We start from the raw sequence: 15535 nt of genomic DNA on the forward strand, positions 1-15535 counted from the left end.
AGGTTGTGTCCAAAGGTCAACCCTAGGGAAAATTGGGTGCTTTGTGAGTGGCCTAAAAGTCTTTGCACATCCCTACATGGGAGGGGGCGAGCCCTAAAGGTAGGGGATGAGAGAGAAAGCTACACACACACACACACGCACACACAGGCTCCCTTTACACAAAGGGAATGAGGGACACATGTCAGCTCCCTAGGCCAGATGCCCACAAGGTGTGCCCAATTTCTATTGGATGACCCTTGAAGTGGACCAATGAGAATTAAGCTAGAGTAAATCTAGTTTAATTAATTTAAAAACATTTAATAAAAAAAACCAATGAGAATTAAGTCTCCTAGAAGACTATTGGGCAGTCTCCCAAGGGGTCCAATGAGCAGTCAGGAGCCCCATGGCTTTCCTGATTTCTATTGGCCGAGAGGCAAAGGGGTCCAATGAGAGTTTAGTTTAATTATTTAATTACCTAAAGCTCTCACAAAAGGGGAAAGGGGGACACATGTCAGAAGGCTATCACTTATGTTGCTTAATTGTAATTGGCTTTTGACTTGGGGAGGGCCAATGAGGCTTCAGCAAGAGCAATTGGCAAGAGGGCTCGCCGAAGAGAAAGAGGGGGCTGATTTTTGCAAGGCATTATCACACACACACTCACACAAGCTCATGTGTGAAGAAAGAGAAGACTATCTCTTCCCAAGCTTTAATGGAGGACTCATCACCTACTCCAAGCTTGTGAGATAGAAGCCTACATCAACACTCTCTTGGCATGTGGATGCAAATCCAACCAAGTGCCAAGCTTCAATCCATGCTCATCTCCTCTACCAAGATAATTACTAAGTTAAGCTATGCTACATATGAGTGATTATGTGAGGAGATGTACATCTTTCTCGTAAGATACTCCTTCTTCCTCTCAATCTACTCTCATACCCTGCTAGATCTCACCATCTTCGAAGGTGTGTGAGGTCTTGGGTCTGAGAACGGGGATAATTCAAGTTGTGTTTGTTAAGTGTTTTGCTTAGTGCATGAAGTTTCCATCTTCATTGCACTAGCTAGTCTTGAAGGAACACAAAGAATTGTATTGTACAATGTCTCTCTTGATGGGAGAAACCATAATACAAAGCCTTTTGGAGGGGGGACCGGCTCCATGAAAATCCGGTCCTTAACTGTTGTCAATAGCTTAATTTCTCTCTTTTGAAAGTATTGTCGATGCTATCTAACTAGGTGTTATGCTTTTTGTTGCTCTCTCCACCCAAGCACTCTTGTAATTCTCATTAGGAATCTATTCTAATGAAATGCCCACTATGTTCATGCTAATTTCCGCTACACATAAGTTATTAGGCCATTAAATGTTACAAACTTAATTGATGGTAGCAACATAAACATTGTACTTAGTTAATTTGGCATGAACAATACTTTGCAAGAGAGACAGTAACATGAAAATAGTTGAGGATCGAATTTACTTGGAGCTGGTCTTCCCTCCAAAAGGCGTTTGTATTATAGATTCTCCCATCAAGATAGACTTGATACAAGACAATCTTTGTGTTCCTTGTGACCTAGGTAATGCAATGAAGATGGAAAGCTTCATGCATCACAAGCATAACATAAAATTTGCAAAAATAATTAACTATCCCAAGCCTCAATCCCAAGGCCTCAAACACCTTCGAAGGTGGAGAGAGCTAGCGGAGAATGAGGGTAGGGAAGAGGAAGAAGAATCATCCATAGGAGAAATAAATAGTTCCTCACTTATCATCACTCTTCTTGCTTAGCATAGCATAATAGCATAGTAATGAAGATGAATAAGATGGCAAGCTTAAGCATTGAAGCATGGCTCTTGGTTGGATTTGCATTCCATAGCCAAGAGTGTTGGTGTAGGCTCTCCACTTCTCAACAAGCTTGGAGAACGAGATGGAGCTCTTGCACTTTGCACTCCACACAATGAGAGAATGTGTGTGTGTGGGGGGGGGAGAGTATACCCCCCTCTCATGCTTGTTCCCCTTCTCTCTCTCTCTCTCTCTCTCTCTCTCTCTCTCTCTCTCTCTTTTGTATTATGTAATTATTTCATTTGGACATGTGTCCTCTTTTTCCTCTTTGAGAGAAATAACTTGATTATTTATTTTATGCATCTAAATTCTCATTGGACCCTTTTAAAACCTATCCAATAGGATTCAAGCACATCATGAGGGCCACATGTGGAGGATCATTTGGACATGTGTCTTTTATGTTCTTAGGAGATCATGTTTGCATTGAACATTTCAAGCTCTTAGTCAATTAAGCATGTAAACCGTATTTATGCCTCTTGACTAAATGCCTCTTGACAGTTTATCTTTAAATTGAACACTTCAAGAACCTTAGTCATTTAAGCATGAGAGTCACCTCAAGCTTGGGCAAGGTTCCCACAAACACTTTAAGCACTTTAGTTAGCAAGCCAACAAGCACCTCATGCTTGGGTAGGATTCCTGTTGGGATTAAAGCCCAAGTGGCCTCTTATGCGGATATGGCTGGCCGCCCGCCTAACTCACTTCCCTCTAACTCTTTGTATATACTAACTTATACTTTGTGAATACTAAGGAATTGGGAGATAACCCTTCTAACAGTTCTCTGCGTACTGTACTGTGTAAGCTCACTGTGTGTGTGTGAGAGAGTCGCCCACGCTCCGCTCCGCGACTTCAATTGGTATCAGAGCCTTGGTTCAGTGCGGTTTTGCGCAATCGCGCGCGCGTGCACTTTTCCGGCAGATTCTGGATCCGGAGTTCGAAAATTCACACTCGGCGTTCCAGGAGCGTTTTCGTCAGGTGTCCTGACGTTTTACCCCCCTTTCGAAGCCGTTTATGCCCTCAGAATTTCATTCTGAGCACTACAGCAGAAGATAGATTTCAGCCGCAAAGAAATCCGTCTTGTGTAGATTGGCAAGCAGGAGGTGGTCGACATCAATATCGACATCGACATACATCACTTATTCGTCTTCAGAGCATCATCTATAGACCAGGTACACATATATATCATCAGATATATATATTGCAGTCTGCATTGCTACTTCTTGTGCTTGCCAGGTTCCAGGGGAGGTGTGGCCATACGACGGCTTGACACCACTGGCATGTATTACAGATTGATGTACTGTGATTGTGGGTCTGCTAGTTGTGAGTCACGCTAGCAGACAGACCGCCGCAGCGGTCATAGGACAGTGATTGGTCTATTATAGGATGTATGCTAGTTCTGGGCAGTTTGCTGAGCCATCTGAGAGGGTCGTGTGTGAGGTTTTTTGAAGCCAAGCACTGGGGGCTGGGTTACCCAGTGTGAGGTGGATTAGGTTGCTGGAGTTCCCCTCTACACGCATCCTCTTCGGCGACTTTTATCCCTTAGGATGTATGACTTTGTGTAGACACTGGATTGCATCTTATGTGTCAGGCCGTTGAGGCATTGTTCAGGGTTCAGTCTTGAGACAGATACAGGTTCTGTCATCGCTCAGAGAGGAGACAGTGTATGCTTACAGGACAGCATATTACATAGATTTTTTAGATTTGTCACTGGTCAGCTATTTATGATTGTTTTTTGAGCTATCTTTTGGTTCCCAGAGCTCAGTTTACAGGGGAGACTCTGTCAAAAATTTTCAAAATACTGACAGTTCCTAAGGAGAGGTGTTCAGCTTGTTGATTACAGCTTGTTTACTGTGTACAGAGGCCAGTTTACAGGGGAAACTCTGCCGGATTTTTCTCAGGAGTAAGCAGTTTGGCAGATATGGCATCTTCTCAAAGTGAGACTCTTTACAACATAAAGAAGCTGGATGGCACAAACTTTCCATTCTGGAAGAAGCAGATTTGGCAGGTTTTGGTGCAGAAAAAACAAGTGAAGCCACTGAAGCTCAAAGGGGAGAGACCAGAAGGTATGGCTGAAGATGAGTGGGAAGAGCTTGACGAGTTAGCTTGTTCCACAATCATGCTGACACTGGCAGAAAATGTTTACTTCAACGTAGCAGAAGAGACTACAGCGTATGGCGTATGGCAAAAGCTATGTGGTATGTACGAGAAACAAAGTGCTGCTTCTCAGATTTACTGGCTCAAAAAATTGGTGGATTTGAAGATGAAGGAAGGGACAGCCATGTCAAATCATCTGAATGAATTTCACACAATTTTCAGCCAGTTAACAGCACAGGAGATAGTCTTTCCAGATTCAGTGAAGGCTATGTTTCTCTTAATCACTTTGCCAGACAGTTGGGATACTTTTCGTACAGCGTTAAGTAATTCTGTCACGCCAGAAGGTCTTACAAGTGCCAATGTAGAAGGCAGCTTGCTCACAGAGGAAGTGAACAGGAAGAACATTGACAAAGGCAAAGGCAATAGTGCTTTGGTCGTTCGAGGGAGACAACAGTTTAAAGAGAAGAAGGGTAAGAAGGCACAAAACCGAAGTAAGTCTCGTGATTCGAAGTCAAAGGATGACATAGAATGCTACCATTGTGGCAAGAAGGGTCACATGAAGCGAGACTGTACGAAGTGGAAACAAGAAAAAGGAAAAACAAAGAGTTCTGAGCAAGATGAAAAGAAGAGTTCAGTGAAGATTGAAGAGGTGAATGTCACAGGATCTGGTTCAGACAGTGATTCTGGTATAGCAGCTGGTGACATCTTCCTTACAAGCAATCTTGATTCTGTTTTCTTGACTGCAGAGGATGGACATGCTATGAGTGATTGGATTATCGACTCAGGGGCATCTTTACATGTTTCTCCGCACAAAGAGTGGTTTACATCATATGTGGCTACTAAAGATTATGTCAGACTTGGCAATGAGCAGGTTTGTGACATACTTGGAGTGGGAGATGTGCAGTTGAAGTTTCAGAATGGCTCTTCTTTATGGCTCAAGAATGTCAGACATGTTCCAGCAATCCGAAAGAGCTTGATTAGTACAGGGAAGTTGGATGATGCGGGTTATGTGACAGTTTTTGGGAACAGCGCTTGGAAGATCTCCAAAGGTTCGATGACTGTAGCACATGGCAGCAAGTCAGGAACTCTGTACACTTTACATGTTTCAGAGGTTAAAAACTATGTAATTAATGTGATTGAGCAGCCAAGTGTGTCACTGTGGCATCGTAGGTTGGGACATATGTCAAAAAGAGGAATGGAAATACTTTCTCATTATGGTTATTTGCCTGGCTTTTCATTTCAAGATTTCGAGTTTTGTGAGCATTGTGTTTATGGTAAGCAAACACGGGAACCGCACAGATCAAAGAGGAATCGTAGGGACGAACGGTTAGCTCTTGTACACAGTGATCTATGCGGACCAATGCCTAGTTTGTCACTAGGGGGAGCAGCGTACTTTTGTACATTCATAGATGACTATTCTCGCAAAGTATGGGTTTACTTCTTGAAGCACAAGGATGAGGTGCTCAAGGTCTTTAAGACATTCTTGCAGCTGGTGGAGAATCAGAGTGGTCAGAAGCTGAAGTGCTTGAGAACTGACAATGGTGGAGAGTACGTTTCCAAAGCTTTTCAAGACTTTTGTGAAGCAAAAGGGATTAAGCGGGAACTTACTGCACCATATAATCCTTCACAGAATGGGGTTGCAGAACGTATGAATAGGACCATACAAGAGAAGGTCAGAAGCATGTTGTCAAATGCTGAGTTGCCTGATGGATTTTGGGCGGAAGCAGTGGCTACAGCAGTCCATTTGATCAACAGGTCTCCTAGTAGGGTTCTGGATAAGAGTACAGTGGCCGAGATGCTATGGACAGGCAAGGCACCTTCGTGTAAGCATCTCAGAGTCTTTGGTTGTGAAGCTTACAGCCATATTCCTAAGAAGTTCAGAAATAAGTTAGAACCAAAGAGCAAGAAGTGTATATTTCTTGGCTACGGAGAATCAGGCGAGATGGGTTACCGGCTTTGGGATCCTGAGTCCAGAAAGCTTATTCGTAGCAATGATGTGCATTTCAATGAAGCCAAGTTTCACGCTAAGACAGAGAAGACAGAGGAGATCAGAAGAGTTGTCTTCAGGGAAGATGGACCTAGTGCTAGCACATCAAGACAGCATGGTCAGGCTCAGGAACAGCCTATAGTGGCTAGAGAGGCAGAATCAGTTGTGGTGAGACGTTCTGAGCATGTATCCAAACCACCTGATCGTTATGTGCCATCTCTAAATTATGTCATGCTCACAGATTGCGGAGAACCATCTTGTTACAAGGAAGCATTACAAGTGGTTGACTCGAAAAAATGGCAGTTGGCCATGCAGTCAGAGATGATAGCTCTGCATAAAAACCAGACATGGAAGTTGGTTAAATTACCACAGGGCAAAAAGGCTCTACCTTGTAAATGGGTTTACAGGTATAAGATCACTGCTCATGATAGTCAGCCAAAGTACAAAGCAAGGCTTGTTGCCAAGGGCTTTAAGCAAGAACAAGGCATTGACTTTGATGAAGTCTTCTCTCCAGTGGTCAAGATGACTACATTGAGATGCTTTCTTGCATTGGTTGCTATATTGGATTTGGTGTTGCACCAAATGGATGTCAAGACAGCGTTCTTGCATGGTGATTTAGATGTGGAAATTTACATGCAGCAGCCAGAAGGGTTTGTTGAGAAAGGCATGGAACATTTGGTATGCCAGTTGTTAAAGAGTCTTTATGGCTTAAAACAATCACCGAGGGCATGGTACCATAAGTTCCACCAGTTTATGCTTTCTCAAGGCTACAAACGTAGTGAGTTCGATCACTGTCTATATACAAAGAAGGCTAAGGATGGCAGTTGGCTGATCCTTATTTTGTATGTGGATGACATGTTGATTGCTGGCAAACACTTGGAAGAAATTTCAGCTTTGAGGTCAAAGATGGCAAAATCGTTTGACATGAAAGACATGGGTGAGGCAAGTCATATACTTGGTATGCGCATTGAGAGAGACAGATCAAAGAAGTTGATTTGGTTATCTCAAACAGAGTATATTGACAAGGTTTTGCAACGTTTCAATATGGAGAAGGGAAAGGCATTGAGTGTTCCATTGCCACCATATGTGAAACTTAGCAAACAAGATTGTCCTGTGTCTGAGGAAGAAAAGGCTGAAATGGATAAGATTCCATATGCGTCTGCAGTGGGTAGTTTGATGTATGCAATGATTGCTACACGTCCGGATATTGCATTTGCAGTGGGAGTGGTTAGCAGATATATGTCAAATCCCGGCAAGAAACATTGGGAGGCAGTGAAAGGTATCATGAGATACTTAAAACATACAAAGAGTATGCGCATATGCTATGGTAGTCAGGATTTGAGTGTCAGAGGATACACTGACTCAGATTATGCAGGAGACTTGGATAAGAGGAGATCTACATCAGGCTATGTCTTTACATTGGCTGGAGGTGCCATATCATGGCGATCTCGATTACAAGATTGTGTTACGCAGTCTACTACAGAAGCTGAGTATGTTGCAGCAAATGAGGCATGCAAAGAAGCTATTTGGCTTGGTAGATTGGTTGCAGACTTGGGAATCAAAGTAGATATGCCAGAGTTATATTGTGATAGTCAAAGTGCTATACAATTGGCAAAGAATCCAGTGTTCCATTCGAAGACTAAGCATATTGATGTCAAATATCACTTCATTAGGGAAGTACTTGAAGACAAGCAGATACAACTGCTGAAGATCCACACCAAGGACAATCCTGCTGATCTACTCACAAAGGGACTTCCAGGAGAGGGCTTTGTGCATTGTCGTGAGTTATTGGGCATTGGATAGATGGCAGCCATGTAAATCTTTGTACATTTATGTTCATAGATTTACAGTTACTTAAAGTGCCACATTGGACTTTAAGTGGGAGGTTGTTGGGATTAAAGCCCAAGTGGCCTCTTATGCGGATATGGCTGGCCGCCCGCCTAACTCACTTCCCTCTAACTCTTTGTATATACTAACTTATACTTTGTGAATCCTAAAGAATTGGGAGATAACCCTTCTAACAGTTCTCTGCGTACTGTACTGTGTAAGCTCACTGTGTGTGTGTGTGAGAGAGTCGACCCACGCTCCGCTCCGCGACTTCAATTCCCACCTCAAGGTCAGCCCTAGCTTGCCTAAGGTCAAAGAAATTTTTAACACTAACTTTTGGAGGTATTTAATGAAGCTAACCCTAAGGTCTTTAAACTCCATTAGGTAGCATTTCTCTTTAACACACCATCTCTCATTTGGACCTCTTTAACCTTAACCCGGTGTTGAGACATATCCATAAGTACATGTCTATATTCTAACCCTTGTTCCTGTTTATTCTCCCACATTAAATGATCAGTTTAATATGAGAAAATCATTTAGATTGTTTAGATATTAGATTTTATGAAAATACACATTGGCCGACTGGCATAAAATGACCATAACTCCTAATGAGCACTTGAGTAATAAATGTATATATCCCATATCCATAACATACTCCGGGGTTGAAAAAGCAACTGCCCTAAGTTGCGAGGTACATAAGTGGTGGCGTGGAGTGCGAGGTACAAGACGCTAGGTACATGCCTGCATAGCACAAGGAGTAACTAAAAACCAAAAGAGTAACAATGATTAGTAGGAAGCAATTTAAAGGTGGAAAAATGTGTAACATGTGTATGGTGTGATGGGAGTGCATAAAATGAAGTAAAGGTGCATAAGTGCGGAGTGCAACATTTGTCAGAAATGTTATTCCAAATAGACCACCCTCTGTCACCCTTTCAACTTTCTATACCAGTTCATCATATCCTTTCATATCAATCCATACCAAATGTGGCGAGCCAGTTCCACATATAATGTAACCACGGAGAGTCTTGTCGTACCAGGCGTAGGCACTCTAGTACACATGTATCGACATTGATAATTTTCCGTAACATTATTGCAAAGTGAAGAGTCCTTCTTCACGAGATGTAGGCACTCTAACACACATGTCGATAACCATAAGTTTTTGTAACAAGGTGTGGAGCGGAGAGTCCTGCCCTATTCAAGTGTAGGAGCTCTAACATGTGTAGAAATTTTTCCATTGCCAGGAGAAATTTCAAATCACGAGAATGAAAATAGTGTTGCGCATGTATGAAGTTTGTTAATACAAAGTGAAAATGCCTATGAGAGTTGGTAAGGTTAGTCATCACACAAGTTAGCCATGTAATATTACATAGAAAGAGCTTACTAACCAGGGGTAATGGAAATGATTTTGCTAGAGAGATATTAGCAGAATGCATAAGGAAACTGCTTACCTTAAGATTCTATGAGATTATAGCATTGTACTCAGATTTACCTATAAAAGTATTTTTGAAAGACAAAGCGCTAAAAACAATTTCTTGTTAAATTTAAACAGACGTTAATAACTGCACATCAAATTCGTTAACAATTCAAATGCCATGAAGGACAAAATTCATACAAAGTTTGTTTGCCAAGAAAAGAGAATGAAAGTAGACAACTTGAAGTATAGACGAGCGGATAAGAGGGGTGTTATCTAAATTTACAGGGTACCGGTGGATATCGGTCTTCAGATATAAAGTGAGGCCACACTCAATGAATAAATGTTAGGATAGGTCAAAACCAGGTCTCCTGGAGTAGTTGGCTTCAAATTCTGGCGTATAGGTAAATATCCTTCAGTAAAGAGTTCAACTTTCATTAACACCTTCCAGGCCAAAACCTAAGTACAGTGAGAGCTGGTGTGATGCATTCCATATCCTATCTATGGCAGCTAGGACAGAGGTGCTCTTCCCACTGTGACGTGAACCACATAAAATACAATACTTTAGCTACCAAAATATCAAAATAAAAAGAGATGGTGTGCGCTATCGACGACTACTACTATGTGGAGCTCGTGACGGGAGACAGGCAGCATGGGACTGTGCAGGGTAGGTAGGGAGGAGATAGGAGTATATGTGCGGCCTGCATGGCAACAATGCTCTACACCTACATGGTCTTTGGTGGGCGGCTGTGAAGAGGAAGAGAACTCCAGTTTAGGAGAGGAGGTGCGCCGTTGGGATTGAGAACGGGTGAAGGACGGATGGTGGCTATGAGCCACTGGTTGGTAGCTGTCGTAGGGCATCAATGTGAAGTTAGGGAGAGGAAGAGAGTCAGTGTATGTGGTGGACACGCACTATAGTCTACAGGGCTCAAGTAGTGTGTGTGTGTGTGGTTGAAGTTTCACACCAGAGCAACCGCCATGCAAGGTCGTTAAGATCGTCCCCACCGTGTGCAGGAAACACTCCACATGGGGCCGCTTCAACACACCAGGACGCGAATCAAAAAGTCTACAGAGTCACCTATAGCATGAGTGTAGGTAACCTCACCTTGCATGCAATACGCTGCCACTGTCCCATTAAGTGGATGTCGTATTGTCTTGGAGAGTTTTACATCACTAAAAAATTCTCACTTAAAACCCAACACTAGTTAAGATTTCACATTCCCCTGTTTTGAGATTGCTTGACAACGTGCATGAATTATGACAGCTGGCCGCCTCGCACACAGGGTAGAGGTACCTGCTAATAAGTTTGGCTAATGCCCACTGGCGATGTCTTCGGCCTTGGATCTAGCTCTTCGATGCCCCTAGATAGTATTTGTGGTAGCAAACCCTTCATCTCTTGGGGTTAGTTCCTATGGCAAGAGTGAACAACACAGGAAAATAAATCCACTTTCTTGGGATCATCTCCAACTAACTTACATTGACACCTTCTTGAGTCAGAGTTAGTACATCCACAATTTGTCAAAATATTCGTGACCCCCCCTTGGATAAACAACCCATTTTGTTTGCTTCGTTCTTCGTCTAAGCAATTTATCTATTTTTCTCCCCACACGCACGCACATATATCTATGTATATCAGATTCAATCAAGTAATCTCCATAGTCAGATGTAATCTCACTACTATAATAAAGTGTGTACATAGATATAATCAAAAATTAATTATTGTGTTAATAATATTTAGGGTTTCCTAATTATGTAAAATATCATTTTTCTGATCGTCCTATTCAAATGGGCTTTGCTATAATCACAATCTCAACAAGGATTACTATTAATTATATCCCCAAAGTTTCCAAAGATCTATAGCATTGAGAAGAGAGAGGAAACAATTTTTTTCAAAAAAAACATAAAATAAAATAGAAGTATATAGTTGTACTTATCTGTGTTACAAAATCGTGACGGGCTATGTTGCTGAAAAGAAAATCTTACCCAAGGTGTTTTCTTGTTACCAAGAGCGTATCCTCAGGTCTGATACCACTGCTACAAACGTAGAGCGCGGTTGCTCTGCAAAATACGTAAACAACACGTTGCAATCCATGAAAAGCACAAATCGGCATACCTGGCACAACCCATAGCGCGTATGCAACGCCGTACTCGAACAAATAGAGACAAAGAGCGGGAGAGAGAGAAAGGAAGCCTGCATGTGCACCTCCTAGAGCGGAGTGCTACACCGGCGCGGCGAGAGAGTAGAGAGCAAAGGAGAGAAGAAACACACGAGCACTGGGTGCAATCTCCCCCCGTGCTAGAGTGAGCATTTCCCTCTTGCATGTATTTCATCTATAGATTCTTCAATGCTTAAAAATGAATACACATTGGCTGGCCGGCATAAAATGACCATAGCTTCTAATGAGCACTTGAGTAATAAATGTACATATCCCATATCCATAACATTTGTCACCCTTAGTAGTCTTTCATGAAATACTCTTCTTTTAAGGCTAATTTGAATGCTTCCCAAGTTGCCCCATGATCACTTTTTATTCCCCTTACATGGTCCCTGATCTCGGGAACCACAACTAGCTCAAAACTTTGTACCATCTATGCTTCGGACACTCGATGAAGCTCCATCTCCTTTACATACCCACAAAGATACTTTTTTACATCTTTACCATTGAATTGGTTAATTTTCTTTACCGCTGATTGGAGCGCTTTGGTTGAGGAAAGCTCCCTCCTTTCAATAGCTTGCTGCTAGCTCGCATGCTGGGAGGCTCGCGTCCACTGACTTAAGTCCCTTTGGCGGCTCTTGAGGGGCTCGTCCAAAAAACGGCCCGAGATCACGTCTTACTTGACGGGCGCGGGAGCCTTGGTGGCACCGCGCGGAGTTGAAGTTTAGTTGAGTGCGGAAGCGTCTTTAGGTTCATGTTGAGCGAACGAGGCTATTCGGGCCTTGAGCGCATATCTAAGAGGTTCCTTTGGAACTCTCTCAGGACACTTTGGGCTATCTTGGGAAATTGTCGAAAAGTCCCCGGACCGCCTCGGGTCGGGGTGGGTTGAACCTGCCAGCAGCCCGTCGGTTGAGAACGAGGAGCGCCACAAGTGCATGTTCATGAATGTACATGGCTGATCTCGAAGAGGAAGCCGAGATCTCCTCGTGGAGTACCTAAACGTCCAAATTGGACATACCGTCCGCGTGTAGCGTCGAGCCGACGCTCGCCAAAATAAACCGACTGCGAATCTGCCGCAGCCTTCGTCTGCGAACGAGGAGCGCCTCGGGCGCGCGTTCGTGAATGTACATAGATAGGCTCGAAGAGGAAGTCAAGACCTCCGCGTGGAGTATTGAACATCCAAACGGATCACTTGTCCGCGTGTGGCGCCTTGCCGACGCTCGCCGAAGAGACCCGCCGGCTACGAGCTGACGGCCCGGAAACTGGGTCATGGAGTCCCCGTGCGTGTTGGACTCCCCCGATTACCTCCACGTGATGAAGTGGAGGGGGACACTCCCGTTACCTGGCGCTCTCAAACCCCCGCACGCGTCCGTAGTACCTAGACGGTGAGGTGAGGAGAAAATATAGGTCAGGACTATGTCCCATCGTCCGTCGTCCCCAACCGGGTCCATCGCGCATCCCCGCGGCACCGAGCCGTGGCTACCCGAGATCGGGTGGTCACTGTCCCACCGTCACCCCGGGAGCTCCGAATCCACCAGAGCCCAACATACACCCCCCCCTTAGAAAACTCTCGTCCCGAGAGTAGCACTGTTAGGGCTGGAATTTCCTTGGTTAATGCTTTGGAGGGTGTAGAGCTACGTGCATCTACGAAAACCAAAATGGGCTGCATGAGTGGTCTTACCGATGAGGCAGTGTCTATCTCAAACAGTCGTGCTTGCTGAATGCCGAAAAAGCTGTGGGTACCAAGTCCGCTTGGCACTTTTGATGGGGCTTGAATGAAAGGTGTATGTACATTGAGTGGCATAGACCACGTTGCTGCGTTGATCCATGCCGAGGAACCTGTCTATTCCGGAAATTTTGCTGCATGAACACCGCAAAGGCTTGAAACATTTACATTGTGACAGGATCAAACCGCACCCCCTAGTGCTCTTGTTGCTCCATAGCTTTAAAACTTTGTTCTGAGACCTTCAATGAAGCTTTTGAACCCTCACCCTAGCCTACTTCAGGTCAAGTTCACAAAAAATGAGTCAAGAAGTGTGCAGTGCTGCTAGGAAAGCGCCAGGCCTCTGATTGCGAGGATTCGTAGCAAAATCAAGCAAGTTGTAGATGATTTGAAGCTAAAAACATATTCAAAAAGAATAAAACTTCAGTCATGAAAGCTTTTCTTTGAAAAAGAACCAAGATTAACTCAAAACTCTTGTGTGTGTGAAGATTAGGTGTAGCCTCGCTCCTAGTTGCACAGATGTAGTGCTCTTTCGACATGTCAAAAACTCTAAATTGACGTTTCGATTCTTCGTTGGGTGACCATTTCATGGAGGCTTCAGAACTTTATTGGAGAAGCCTAAGTAGTTATTTTGAGGAGGGAAAACCCTAATTGGAGGCCTCACAGCTTTGAACACGTAGTAGAAGCAGCACAGAACTACACTCGCACCCTGGATTGTAATGGCTGTATCTCCTTGCTTATCTGTCCAAATGAGCTCATTTTTTGGCTCTATAAGCTCCTTCTCAACTTGACCAACGACAGCACCGTCGTTGATGTGGCATTTTGAGCCATTTTGTGCTATTTCAAGGCCATTTTATGGACATTTTTAGCCCTTCTTACCCCAAAAATGCCCCTTTTGGTTCGTAAAATGTCCAAGTGAGTTGAGAAAAATCCTTATTTTTGTGAAAAATTCACTTTTAGCTCAAATTTAATGATGAACCTCAATTTTCCACTTGGTAAGCACTCTGGACACGTCTTTTACGTTCGCATACGAAACCTGCTATTTCTGGCCAAGATCGTTCGCATTGAACTTTCTAGGGCAAAACGAGCGTGCCACTTTGAAACACTTGACATTTGTACATTTCTACAGCAAATTAAACATGCTTTAATGTGGTAAAAAACATGCAACGATACTACATTCCCGACCTTGCCTGTTCGATAAGTTATATAGATGCCTACAACTATGGCATCCGTTTTCACATATATCACACTATGTATATTGTAGCATTTGATTCCATTCATCAAAAGCATTAAGAGTGAGGTATATATTTTTAGTTTCACATTACACACATGCCACAACACCACACCGAGAGCGTCACAATGCTATTCTTGCCTTGCCTTGGATGGAGTATTGTTCAACAAGTGGGTGTCCCACTAGGACAGGCTCAAGGCGTCCAAGCTGATCCTCAAGCCGATCGTATTCGCTGGCCCACATCTATTTGCTGGGTTTGTGTCAGAGGGGCGGTAATTTTGGCGGTGGTTTGGATATTATATTAAAATTATTTCGAAATTTGCCATGCATACATGTCTGCTACGAGAACGGACCAGCATCGAGCGTGGGAACTTCAACTTGTTTCATCAGTCGGAGTCGCGCGGGGCCTAGAAGCTTGCTAGGAGCTGCTGGAAATGTCCAGAGAGCGCTCCTTTTTCTAGTAACTTCTGTCATCGACATGCCCACAGCAACATTTGATGAAAGAGCAGTTTGATGATGATACAGCAGACGAGTAATTATGATTCAACACCCGCCTTAGTAGGAGGTACCCGGCTATCGTTGCATTTCTGTGACCAGCAGTAGCTTTTTGATCAAACTGATCTCACCATTTGTATTTGATTAACCATTAGGGCCCTTTAATCTCTTGCCTCTCAAAATGGAGCAAAGCTATGGCTTCTCTCTTTCGCAGGGGAAGCTGCATTTCGATGGCAGACCTATCTTGCACGATGTGCCCTCTTATGTAAATTTGTCCTCTTTTGCCTCCCTCAACTTTGGGAAATCAGCTTTCGCCCTCTCATCCTCATCTTGTGGTGGTGCCTTCATCGGCTTCACAGCAGATACCCCAAAGGATATACACACCTTCTCCTTGGGAAAGCTTCAAAACACTAGATTTGCTAGCATCTTCAGATTCAAGGTATGGTGGGCGACCCATTGGGTGGGCGACGGCGATTCGAATCTTCAGAAGGAAACGCAAATCCTGATCCTCGACACACATACAAAAGCGAAACATGATGGTGTTTCTGATTACCCTTACATTGTCTTTCTTCCCATCTTTGAAGGGGGCTTCAGGACCGGGCTTCAAGCAGGTGTTAATGATTGTGTGGATGTGTTTGTGGAGAGCGGCTCCACGCGCGTGCGTGAAAAAAGCTTTAAAGGCTGTGTGTATGTGCATGCTATTAAGGATCCTTTCCTTCTGGTGAACGATGCAGTGAAGGTGATTAGAGCTCATTTGGGGCATGCAATTGCCCGTATGCTTCTAATTCACATGTAAATGATAGCGGAGA

The 15535-nt window shown here is 43.7% G+C and overlaps 1 pseudogene; it reads left to right on the forward strand.

The window, feature by feature from the left end:
• Nucleotides 1-14907: 14907 nt before the first annotated feature.
• LOC147444960 (putative galactinol--sucrose galactosyltransferase 5 pseudogene) lies at nt 14908-15522 on the forward strand (annotated as a pseudogene).
• Nucleotides 15523-15535: the final 13 nt, after the last annotated feature.

This window comes from Adiantum capillus-veneris, chromosome 13, assembly GCF_014529385.1.
Source record: "Adiantum capillus-veneris isolate H3 chromosome 13, ASM1452938v2, whole genome shotgun sequence".
In the NCBI taxonomy this organism is placed as follows: domain Eukaryota; kingdom Viridiplantae; phylum Streptophyta; class Polypodiopsida; order Polypodiales; family Pteridaceae; genus Adiantum; species Adiantum capillus-veneris.